We start from the raw sequence: 12178 nt of genomic DNA, 5'->3' as shown, positions 1-12178 counted from the left end.
AAAATGGAAGTTTTGCTGTTTTCTTCATATGGTACGATAAATAAGTTTTATCAAACTCAGGTAATGAGGCCTAATCTGCAGTTTAGTTATCTCTTCCAAACACTAGAGTATTAATGATTTTAAAATACTTCCAGTATTACAGTTTTATAACTTCACTAGTCTCTTAATAACTAAATATTCTCTCTTTGAAAAGAGAAACTCACGCAATTTGGAATATTCAACAAGAAGAAAATAATAGTGTCCCACAGTTACCCATCTTACAGGAACTTCTTTAGGAAAATTCTAAATTAACAAATTAGGAGACAAAAGGACAGAGCAGACTGCATTGCTTGCTCTCAAGATGTGAGAAAAATAAAATTCAATCCTGCATTGTATAAAGCAAACTGCCCTGAATGAAATAATTACCTTTAAAATAATTCAGCACTATTTGCATGACCATCTAAGAATGAGAAAAGTATAAAAACATTTTGTTGCACAATTATGCCCTGAGATACTTCCTCAGGTATCTGAGCTTTTAAATTTATTTTTAACATAGTCCACAAATAGAAAACTCAGGATAATTTTCTATTCATCTGCTACCAGCAATGACAGTCAAAGATCTTAAAGAAAAATAATCCAAATTAATAAAAATAAAAAAATTTTTAGAGATGTTAACAGTATGCCAATAGACGGTTTTTAAAATGTCATGCCATTTCTCTCTACAATATATTCTCTTTTCTCTACTGTTCCACCTGGCATTCAAATTACAGAGAATAGAGGAGATGGCCAAGATGGTATAGTAGGAAGACCCTGAACTCATCTCTGTCCACGGACACACCAAAATTACAACTACTTACAGAGCGACTATCTATAAGAACAACCTGAAGATTAGCAGAAAAGATTTTCCAAAACTAAAGACATAAAGGAACGACATGAGAGGGGTAGGAGGGGCGGAGACACAGTATTGTCAGGACCCACATCACTCAGTCAGCAACCCACAAATGGGAGGAATATCACAACTGGTCCTCCCCAAGGAGCAATGGGTCCAAGCCCCACAGCAGGTTCCCCAGTCCAAGGGGTTGTGCACCAGGACACAAGCCCCCAGAATGTCTAGCTTTGAAAACAGGAGAGCTTATATTTGGGAGCATGGGAGGTGGGGAAGGGGTGTTAGGAAACAGACTCTGCTCTTAAAGGGAGCACACATAATCTCAACATGCTCCAAGTCCCAGACCAGAGGCAATAGTTTGAAAGGAGCTTGGGCGAGACCCACCTGCTGATCTTGGAGAGCCTCCCAGAGAGGTAGGAGGCAAATGGGACACCCCTTGGGGGAGGAAATGATGGCAACAGCCATTTTGTGCAGCTTGTTCTACCATGATAACACCAGTACAGACAAGCTCCATTTTGGAATCCTCCCTCTAGCCAATTAGTGCCAGGGACCCAACACAACCCTCCAATGAGCCAGCACCAGCCCTGTGCCCACCAGGCCCTGTAGAGAGCCACACAAGAAGCCAACCCTGCCCTCCAGGAGGCTTGCAGCCACCACATAAGGCACAGCTAACTGGACAGCAGACAGCCCTGCCTACCAGCACAATCACAGTACTCAGCCCCAGCACAACATAAAGGTTCATGCAGCCTACATAAGAGGCACCTCTAGAGCATAGAGCTCTGGTGACCAGAGTGGAGTGTGCTGCTGGGCCCCATAGGACATCTCCTACATGCGGCCACTTCAAGATCAGGAAACATAAGCAGCCTACCTAATACACCAAAAGAAATACAGCGATTTGGCCAAATGAGGAGATAGAGGAATATATTCCAAATGAGTGAACAAGACGTATAGCCTCAGAAAAAGGACTAAATGAAGTGAAGACAAACAATCTACCTGATAAAGAGTTCAAGGTAGGTAGTGATCATAAAGATACTCAACAAACTCAGGAGAAGAATGAATGAACATGGTGAGAAGCTGGAAATAGCTGGAAAATACAAAGAAGAACCAAACAGATAGCTGGAAAATACAAAGAAGGACCAAACAGATACAATAAAGTGAAATAAAAAATACACTACAAGAAACCAACAGTACATTAGATCATACAGCAAAACAGATCAGCAATCTGGAAGACAGTACTGGAAATCACCCATGCTGAAGAGAAAAAAACAAAAGAGAATTTTTAAAAATAAGCTTAGTTTAAGAGACCTCTGGGACAACATAAAGCATACTAACATTATAGGGGTCCCAGAAGGAGAAGAGGGAGAGACAGAGGGCAGAGAACTTACTTGAATACATAACAGCTGAAAATATCCCTAACCTAGGAAAGGAAAAGACACTCAGGTTCAGGAAGCACAGAAAGTCCCAAACAAGATGAACCCAAAGATGTCCACACCAAAACAAATTATAATTAAAATGGCAAAAGTTAAAGATAGAGAATCTTAAAGGCAGTGAAAGAAAAGCCAACTAGTTACATACAAGGAACTCCGAAAAGACTATCAGCTTTTCAGAAGAAGCTGCAGGCCAGAGTGACTGGCCTGATATATTCAAAGTGATGAAAGAAAAAAACCTAGAACCAAGAATACTCTATCCAGCAAGGTTATCACTCAGATTTGAAGCAGAAACAGACTTTTACAGACCAGCAAAACCTAAATGAGGTCAGCATCACTAAACCAACTTTACAAGAAATGTTGAAAGAACTTCTCTAAACAGAAAGGCCACCACTAGAAATATGAAAATTATGAAAGGAAAAATATCACTTGTAGAGGCAAACATACAGTAAAGGTAATAGATCAACCATTATAAAGCTAATAGGAAGGCTAAAGACAAAAGTAGTAATATATATCCATAATAAGACACAACAACAAAAAGATTTTAAATATGATGTGAAAAATATTAAATGTGCAGGGGGTAAAAATTCAGGGTGGTTAGAATCTGTTCAAAATTAAGAGATCTATCAACTTAAAACAATCACATACGTGTGTGTGTGTGCACACACACACGTGCATATAGCTATTTGTTAACCTCATCATAACCACAAACCAAAAACCTATAATAGATACATACACACACAAAAAAATAAAATTCAAACATAACACTAAAGACAGTCATCAAATCACAAGGGAAAGGGCTTCCGTGGTGGCGCAGTGGTTAAGAGTCCGCCTGCCGATGTAGGGGACACAGGTGCAATCCTGGTCTGGGAGGATCCCACATGCCGCGGAGCGGCTGGGCCCGTGAGCCATGGCCACTGAGCCTGCGTGTCCAGAGCCTGTGCTCCGCAACGGGAGAGGCCACAACAGTGAGAGGCCCGTGTAACGCAAAAAAAAAAAAAAAAAAAACACAAGAGAAGAAAGCAAAAGAAGAGAAGAACTACAAAGAACTACAAAAGCAACCAGCAAAGAATTAAAATGGAAAAAGTATATACCTATCAGTAATTAATGTAAATGGACTAAACGCTCCATTCAAAAGACAGTGGCTGAACAGATTAAAAAAAAAGAAAAAACCATATATATGCTTCCTACAAGAGACTCACTTCAGATTTAAAGTTATATGCAGACTGATATTGAGGGGATGGAAAAAGGTATTCCATGCAAGTGGCAAGGAAAAGAAAGCTGGAGTATCAATACTTGTATCAGACAAAATAGACTTTAAAACAAAGACTGTAACAAGAGTAAAAGAAGGACATTATATAATGATAAACAGGTCAAGCCAACAAGAGGATATAACAATTGTAAATATATATGCACCCAACACAGGAGCACCTAAATACATAAAAGAAATATTAATAAACAAAAACAGAGAAACTGACACTAATACAATAACAGTAGCAAACTTTCACACCTCACTTACATCAATGGACAGATCATCCAGACAGAAAATCAATAAGGAAACATTGGCCTTAAATAACACATTAGACCAGATGGATTTAATAGATATGTATAGAACATTTCATCCAAAACCAGCAGAATACACATTCTTTTTGGCACAAATGGACATATCAGAAGCTAGGCCACAGAACAAGCCTCAATAAATTTAAGAATACTGAAATTATATTAAGTATCTTTTCTGCAAACAGTATGAGACTAGAAACAAACTACAAGAAAAAGACTACAAAAGACACAAACACGGGAAGGCTAAAAAATCATGCTACTAAACAACCAATGGTTTACTGAGGAAATCAGAGAGGAAATCAAAAAATACCTGGAAACAAATGAAAATGGAAATACAACAATCCACATCTCTGGGACACATCGAAAGCAGTTCTATGAAAGAAGCTTGTAGTGATACAAGCCTACCTCAGGAAACAAGAAAGCTCTCAAATAAACAACCTAAACTTACACCTAAAGGAACTAGAAAAAGCAGAACAAACAAACCCGAAATTAGGAGAAGGAAAGAAATCATAAATATCAGAGCAGAAGTAAATGAAATAGAGACTAAAAAAATTAAAAATTTTAAAAAAGTAAACACCAATGAAATTACGAGTTCTTTGAAAAGATAAACAAAACTGATAAACTTTTAACCAGACTCATCAAGAAAGAGAGGGTCCAAATAAATAAAATCAGAAATGAAAGAAATAAAATCAGAAATGACACCACAGAAACACTAAGGATCGTAAGAGATTACTAAGAACAAATATATGCCAATAAAATGGACAATCTAGAAGAAATGGATAAATTCCTAGAAACATAAAAATCTCCCAAAAATGAATCAGGAAGAAATAAAAAAAATATGAACAGACCAATTACCAGTAATGAAATTGCATCAATTAAAAAAAACAAAAACTCCCAACAAACAAAAGTCCAGGCAGACAGCTTTACAGGTGGATTCTACAAAACATTTAAAGAAGAGTTAACACTCATCCTTCCTAAACTATTACAAAAAAATTGAAGCGGGAGGAATGCTTCTTAACTCATTTTACAAGGCCATTATCACCCTGATGCCAAAACCATGCAAAGATACCACAAAGTAAATTACATGCCAGTATCTCTGATGAACACAGATGCAAAAATTCTCAACGAAACATGAGCAAACTGAATTCAACAATACATAAAAAAGGATCATATACCATGATCAAGTGGGATTTATCCCAGGGATACAAGGATTTTTCAATAAACGCAAATCAAAGTGATACACCACAGTAACAAGCTGAAGAATAAAAATCATATTATCATCTCAACAGATGCAGAGAAAGCCTGTGACAAATTTCAAATCCATTTATGATAACAACTCTCAACAAAGTGGGTATAGAAGGAACATACCTCAACATATTAAAGGCCATATATTACAAAACCACAGCCAACACCATACTCAACAGTGAAAAGCTGAAAGCACTTCATCTAAAATCAGGAACAAGACAAGGATGCCCACTCTCGCACTTTTATTCAACATAGTGTTGGCAATCCTAGCCATAGCAACCAGACAAGAAAAAGAATTAAAAGGAATCCAAATTAGAAAGGAAGAAATAAAACTGTCCCAGTTTACAGGTGACATGTTTTAAGTATAGAAAATCCTAAACACATTACTAAAAACCGCTAAACTAATAAATTCAGTAAAGTTGCAAGATACAAAATCAGTATACAGAAATCTGTGCATTTCTATACACTAACAATAAACTATCAGAAAAAGATATTAAGAAAACAATCTCATTAACAACTGCATCAAATAGAATAAAATAACTAAGAATACATCTAAGGAGATAAGAGACCTGGACCCAGAAAACTATAAGACATTGAAGAAAACTGAAGACAACTCAAACAAACGGAAAGATTTACCATGCTCATAGAAAAATTAATATTGTTAAAATGACCATATAACCCAAGGCAGTCTAAATCAAAATACCAATGGTATTTTTCACAGAACTAGAACTAGTAATTCTAAAATTTGTATGGAAACAAAAGATCCCAAATAGCCAACAATCTTGAGAAAGAAGAACAAAGCTGGAATATCATGCACCCTGATTTCAAACTACACTACAAATCAAAGCAGACACACAGATCAACAAACAGAATACAGGACCCAGAAATGGACTCACACTTATATGGTCAATTAATCTACAACAAATGAGGCAAAAATATACAATGAGTAAAAGACAGCCTCTTCAATAAATGGTGTTGGGAGAACAGGACAGCTACATACAGACAATCAAAATGTACTAATTTTTCATAGCATATACCGAAACAAACTCAAAATGGAATAAAGACTTAAATGTAAGACCTGAAACTATAAAACTCCTATAAGAAAACATAGGCAGTAAGCTCTCTGACATAAGTCTTAGCAATATTTTCTTGGATCTGTCTCCTCAGGCAAGAGAAACTAAAGAAAAATAAACAAATATGATTACATCAAACTAAAAAGCTTTTGTACAGCAAAGGAAACTATCAACAAACTGAAAAGGCTGCCTACTGAATGGGAGAAGATATTTGCAAACAACATATCCAACAATGGGTTAATATTCAAAATATACAAAGAATTCATACAACTCAACATCAAAAAAACAAACTACCCAATTAAAAAATAGGCAGAGGACCTAGACATCTTCCCAAAGAAGACATACAGCTGGCCAACAGACACATGAAAAGATCACTAATCATATTAAAACCACAATGAGATACCACCTCACACCTGTCAGAATGGCTATCATCAACAAAACAATAAATAACAAGTATCGGCAAGGATGGAGAAAAGGGAACCCTCGTGCATTGTTGGTGGAAATGTAAACTGGTACAGCCAGAAGGAAAAACAGTATAGAGGTTTCTCAAAAAATTAAAAATAGAACTGCCATATGATCCAGCAATTTAACTTCTGGGTATCTACCTGAAGAAGACAAAAACACCAATTTGAAAAAATATGTGCACCCTATGTTCAATGAAGCATTATTTACAAGAGCCAAGGTATGGAAGCAACCTAAGTTCCCATCAATAGACGAATGGATAAAGAAGATGTGGTATATAAATACAGCGGAATATTTTTCAGCCATTAAAAAAAAGAAGCCTTGCCATTTGCAACAACATGGATGGATCTAGAGGGTATTACACTATAATGAAATAAGTCAAATACCATATGATCTCACTTATATGTGGAATCTAAAAAACAAAACAAAATGAAAACAGACTCACAGATACAGGGAACAAACAGGTGGTATCCAGAGGGGAGACAGGTGGGGGGTTGAAATAGGTGAAGGGGATTAAGAGGTACAATCCTCCAGTTACGAAACAAGCCACAGAGACGTAATATACAGCATAAGGATATGGTCAGTACTATTATACAGTAAGTTTTATCAGGACAGATAGTTAATGGACTTATTGTCATTTCACAATATATGCAAATGTCAAATCACTATGTAGTATACCTGAAATTAACATAATATTGTACATCAACTATATTTCAATTTTTAAAAGATTACTTAGAATACCAGATGTGTCAATGGATAGTCAATGCCAACATGAAAAGAAAGAGGTTCCTCCTGTTCATTGTGGACTAGAATAAAGAAAAAGAAAAAAAAACTTTTGTAATTTCCAGTGGAAGAGTCATATTGTCAAGGCTGCAAATAGCCATTTGAATTTGTTCCCTACAAATGAGACAGCTAGATGTAAATGTAAATTCCCCTGATGTGTCTTAAGATCACCAGACAGTATGCTATTTTCTGAGCATAAACACAGTACAAAGTGCTAACAAGTTATATTCACTTTACTATTTACATAGCCCTTGTGTATATTTTATTTAATTTCATTCTTAAACTCCTGACAATTGTGTTCTACCTCCATTTTTCATGTGAGCCAACAACAGCTCAGAGTAGTTAAGTAACTTATGTCATAAAGCTAACAGTCGGCTTTAAACACAGATCTAAGTGATCCCAAATAAGGTATTCCAAGTATGATTACAATGAAAAGAAAAGTATGATTACAATGTTAAATGACCTTAGAAAAGTGTTATTCATAGTTTCTAATCAAGTACTTCAATTAGTACTTCACTATGACAGATTCACCCTCAACCAAATAACAAATGTTAATTTCAGTTCATGACCAAAAGTACTAACAGACCATTCATTTCAACTACAAAGATAAAAATAAGTACCATGTAATCAGATATCTTACATTTTTAAACAGAAAAATATAATTAAACTATTAATTAGGATTTAAAAAGATGCTTTTATTGGCATAGATACATTTTAGCATCTTACAAATCTTCAGAAATCTTCTGTGACATAAGGTCACATATTCCACATAAAATCTTTCCTCTTTAATGTCAAGTTTCTACTATTTCAAGTATTTTAGCTCATTGTATTCTCACTGCTTACATCGAACATTTACCAACCTCTTAATCCTCTCCCAAAGAGGATTTCTTTGAATTCTGATTGCTTACCTTCCATCTCTGAGCTCTAGATTGCTACCTGCTTAACAAGGCAGTTCTCAGTTTCAAGATGCCAAAGCAAACCAGAGCAAGCCATAGTAGGGAAATGCAACATTAGCTTAAACCCTAATAAACATTCTATCCAAGAGGAGACAAGATTTCAAAATAGTTCTTCTTCCATTAATGAGCATCCTTCTCCCCTACTGTGGGTTTATAACCAACAAAGAAACAAAGGAGTCAGACAAAGGTAAAATTATAGCTGAAATCAGTGGCCAAAACAGCTACCTATTAACTTCAATTGTAAATTAAACTTAGAACTGTATACGTTTATTTTCTTCTCCCTCATAGGGTCCAGGCTGCTCAGATAAATCCACCCTACAGGGGAGTAGAGAATGTTATGTCCTAAGAATTGAGAGCTCTAAAAACAGAACCAGATGTCACTGAGCAAAAGCATACTCAATTCCTTCTCCAGTCCTCACCTAATCCTTCCTTGAGAGGGCATCTCACCCAAGGAGTTGAAAGAAGGGGGAAAGCTACTTCCAAGAGAACTTCCTTACTTTACAAGTCATGTAGAAACATGGGGAGAGGAAAATGATGGTTCTTCCTTCAACAAACATAATCTCCAAAAATACATAACAGATTCTTCAGGATGTTTTTTAAACTCTCAAAGAGGAACATCTCACAGAATACACATCTTCTCCTATTTCACTTCCCACACCAGAGAGAGGCAAGGATTGGGTGAAGAGGTATTAGACTAACTTGACCTAAGAAGACTGGGCTAAAAGAAAGAAAACTAAGTCTGCAAACTCCCAAAGTAGTCCTGATTAAAAACCAATACTCTATTTCGTTACTCTAGGAGGTGGGTGAACAGATGAATGGATAAAGATGTGGCGCATATATACAATGGAATGTCACTCATCCATAAAAAGGAACAAAACTGAGTTATTTGTAGTGAGGTGGACACACCTAGAGTCTGCCATACAGAGTGAAGTCAGAAAGAGAAAAACAAATACCGTATGCTAACGCATATATATGGAATCTAGAAAAAAAAAAAGGTACTGATGAACCTAGTTGCAGGGTAGGAATAAAGAGGTAGACATAGAGGATCATAGAGGATGGACTTGAGGACATGGGGTGGGAGGGGGAAGCTGAGGCGAAGTGAGAGTAGCAACGACATATATACACTACCGAATGTAAAATAGCTGGCTGGTGGGAAGCAGCAGCATAGCACAGGGAGATCGGCTCGGTGCTTTGCCATGACCTAGGGGTGGGATAGGGAGGATGGGAGGAAGGCTCAAGAGGGAGGGGATATGGGGAACATGTGTATGCATGTGGCTGATTCGCTTTGCTGTACAACAGAAACTAACACAGTATTGTGAAGCAATTATACTCCAATGAAGATCTATTAAAAAAAACAATATTCTATGTAGTCTTTGCATAAGTTATGATAAATTTAGTTGTAAAAAGCAGAGCTCTTTGTAAAACTGCACGGTAGACTAAGTGGTACTTGACCATTTCTATCTTGCTTTTTCAAACTCTCTCCTTCACCTAGCCTCCTTTCTCACCCTTACTCCCATGGAAGACTTCACCTTGCCCTCTATAAGCCTAAGATTCACTTCTTTCCTAGGACTGACCTCTAAACTCCCATTCCCCGCAGCCCAACTAAGAATGAATCAGATTATGTGATTAAAGTACTTCCCACTAATGGATAAATGTGGTTTAATCCACGGGGCTCAATTCCACAAATATCATTAAGCTCTCCTATGTATAAGGCACTGTGTTTAATCAATCAAAGTACCTATTCTTCTTAACAAGAAAAACTAGCTAACTCAAATCAATCTTGTAATGCACAATGTAAAAGAGAAACACATGAGTGCTTGCTTCACCTCACACTTTCCCCTTCCCATTTCTTCCCCTCACGATGCCCCTCCCCCCTGCACCATCAGCCAGGGAATAAAATCCAAGGAATCAATATTGCTTCCAATAAAAGTCAATTACTGGGAAGACAAAGTGTGATGGTACAGCAAACAGTAAACATTCAAAACCATAGGAGTCAGTAGAGGGTCTTCTAGATTTATTTTACATATTAATCGCAAATACAATAAAGGGCTTCTCAATGAATCAATTCCCTTACAAGATACCTTTGCTTTGCTCAGAACCCTCAGTTATTAAACCATATATACTGAGAGGGTTTTTCTTCAGTTATTTCCAGTTAAAATATTACTAAGTATCAGTTCAATCTGCCCTACCATATTTAAAGGCTATTAAACTTGCCTATTAAACTCACCTGTTTTCAATTAAGAGTTGACATTTTCCCCCAATTACTCCTAGGTCTGAAATTCCAAACTAATTGGCATACTTACTTTAAATCTTTTTTTTTCCAGTTGTAAAATTTATTAATTCTTACTCATAACACAGGTCCAAACCTGGAGAGCAGGATACAACTACTGACAGGTTTGGGTTTGCTTGGGCCACGTGAAGTTATTTTTAACTGTTTCGAGTAGCTGTCAATATTTTTAAAAGTCAGGATACCCGCAAGCAAAAATTTAGATTTCCTGTGTTCTCTTGAGAAGGCTGAACACTGGGCCCATATTCATTATGGCACTGATCAGGTGAACCTGAGAACTGGATATCCCTCTTAGATGAGGCATAAACTCTTTAGTGTATTTCACTCATTTTTATTTTCATATGTGTAGTATCTGGAGGCATGTGAGTTTGCTATTCATAACCTATTCCTCTGAAAGGTGCATAATATTTTCCAGATCACTTCAACACTTCACTAAGCCACCTAATGTAAAAAGCCATAAAGCAGGACATACTGGTTTGTAACTCCATGGTTAATAATAAAAAATTTTCACAAGGCTTAGAAGAAAGGTTGAGAAAGAAAAAAATTCAGATTGGTGGAAGGGTGACATACAGAATGTAAAAAGCCCATCTGAAAGTTTTTTTGGGAGAAAAAAAAAGGTGAAATCCCAAAAACATTGTCAAGACACTGAAAGCTTTCCTGACTCCATGGTTCCTTGCCATACTCCATGCTTCAGAACCTTCCTTCCCACTTTTTTATGTGTAATAGCAGTTAGGTCATAAACTCTGAGAAATGTTAGGAAATTTATGAAACACATTTACACCTTCAAAAATAATTCTCCTCACACACTTTTTTAACAGTCTTTATCCACCATCAAATCCTCCCCCAAGTATTTTCTACTGCTTTCCGCTTTGTATTCTAATGACAACTAGAGTCCTCATTTTCAAGGCTTGGGCTTCAGTCCTGGACGGGCTCTCCAGTACAGAAACTTTTTTGGCTGGTATAGTTGCACTCCTTATTATATCTCTTATACCAATTTCTACAATCTATTTCATTCAAAATTTATCTGTAACTCCCTCTCTAAAGTCTTGATCAAATTGTAGGGGGGGGGGGTGTACCCAGTTGTCCAAAGAAAATCAATATACTGTGATTTTTCTCTGATATTGTTAATTTAAATAAAAAGCATGAAGACTCTTAAAGATTAAAAAACATTTAAGTAAATTTTATATGCTAAGTGCATAAAGCGACAAGCGAGTGATGCTCTATCTTTAGCATGTCAGGACTAGTGACTTATCATGAACTCAAAATACTGAGGAGAAAGATTAGTACGAAATCTGTGAAGCCCAGTGATGGTCACATTGCGCCCACACTAACAAATCACTAAGTGATGTCTCACCTCCCTGCACCCCATTCCCGAGGATAAAGGGTGTTAGGAGACTTGAATCTGAAAAAGAAAAAAATAAGCAGCTTTTCTGTGCAAGTTTGGGGAAAACAAAGCGTTACCGCACGTGATACCATTACAGCATAAAACCACTTAACACCTTATTGGGGTCTCACTCTTC

General features: G+C 36.7%; 1 protein-coding gene across 10 annotated transcripts in view; it reads right to left on the bottom strand.

Moving 5' to 3' along the window:
* The window catches only part of BTBD10 (BTB domain containing 10), a 72210-nt gene that overhangs the window by 59457 nt on the left and 575 nt on the right, over positions 1 to 12178 (bottom strand). The window contains exon 2 of one of the 10 annotated variants that reach the window (XM_027115338.1): positions 12013 to 12060. The exons of 8 other annotated variants lie outside the window; for them this stretch is intronic. The gene's annotated coding sequence lies outside the window, so the exon portion shown is untranslated. Of the gene's footprint in view, positions 1 to 7373; positions 7397 to 12012; positions 12061 to 12178 lie in introns of those variants that run through there. One more of the 10 variants, XM_027115337.1, reaches the window with a different exon arrangement.

Source organism: Aethalodelphis obliquidens, unplaced genomic scaffold (assembly GCF_003676395.1).
Source record: "Aethalodelphis obliquidens isolate GAN/ISIS:26980383/991018 unplaced genomic scaffold, ASM367639v1 scaffold14, whole genome shotgun sequence".
Lineage (NCBI taxonomy): Eukaryota > Metazoa > Chordata > Mammalia > Artiodactyla > Delphinidae > Aethalodelphis > Aethalodelphis obliquidens.
Note: the sequence above shows the minus strand (reverse complement) of the source record. Positions and strands in the feature narration are given on the sequence as shown.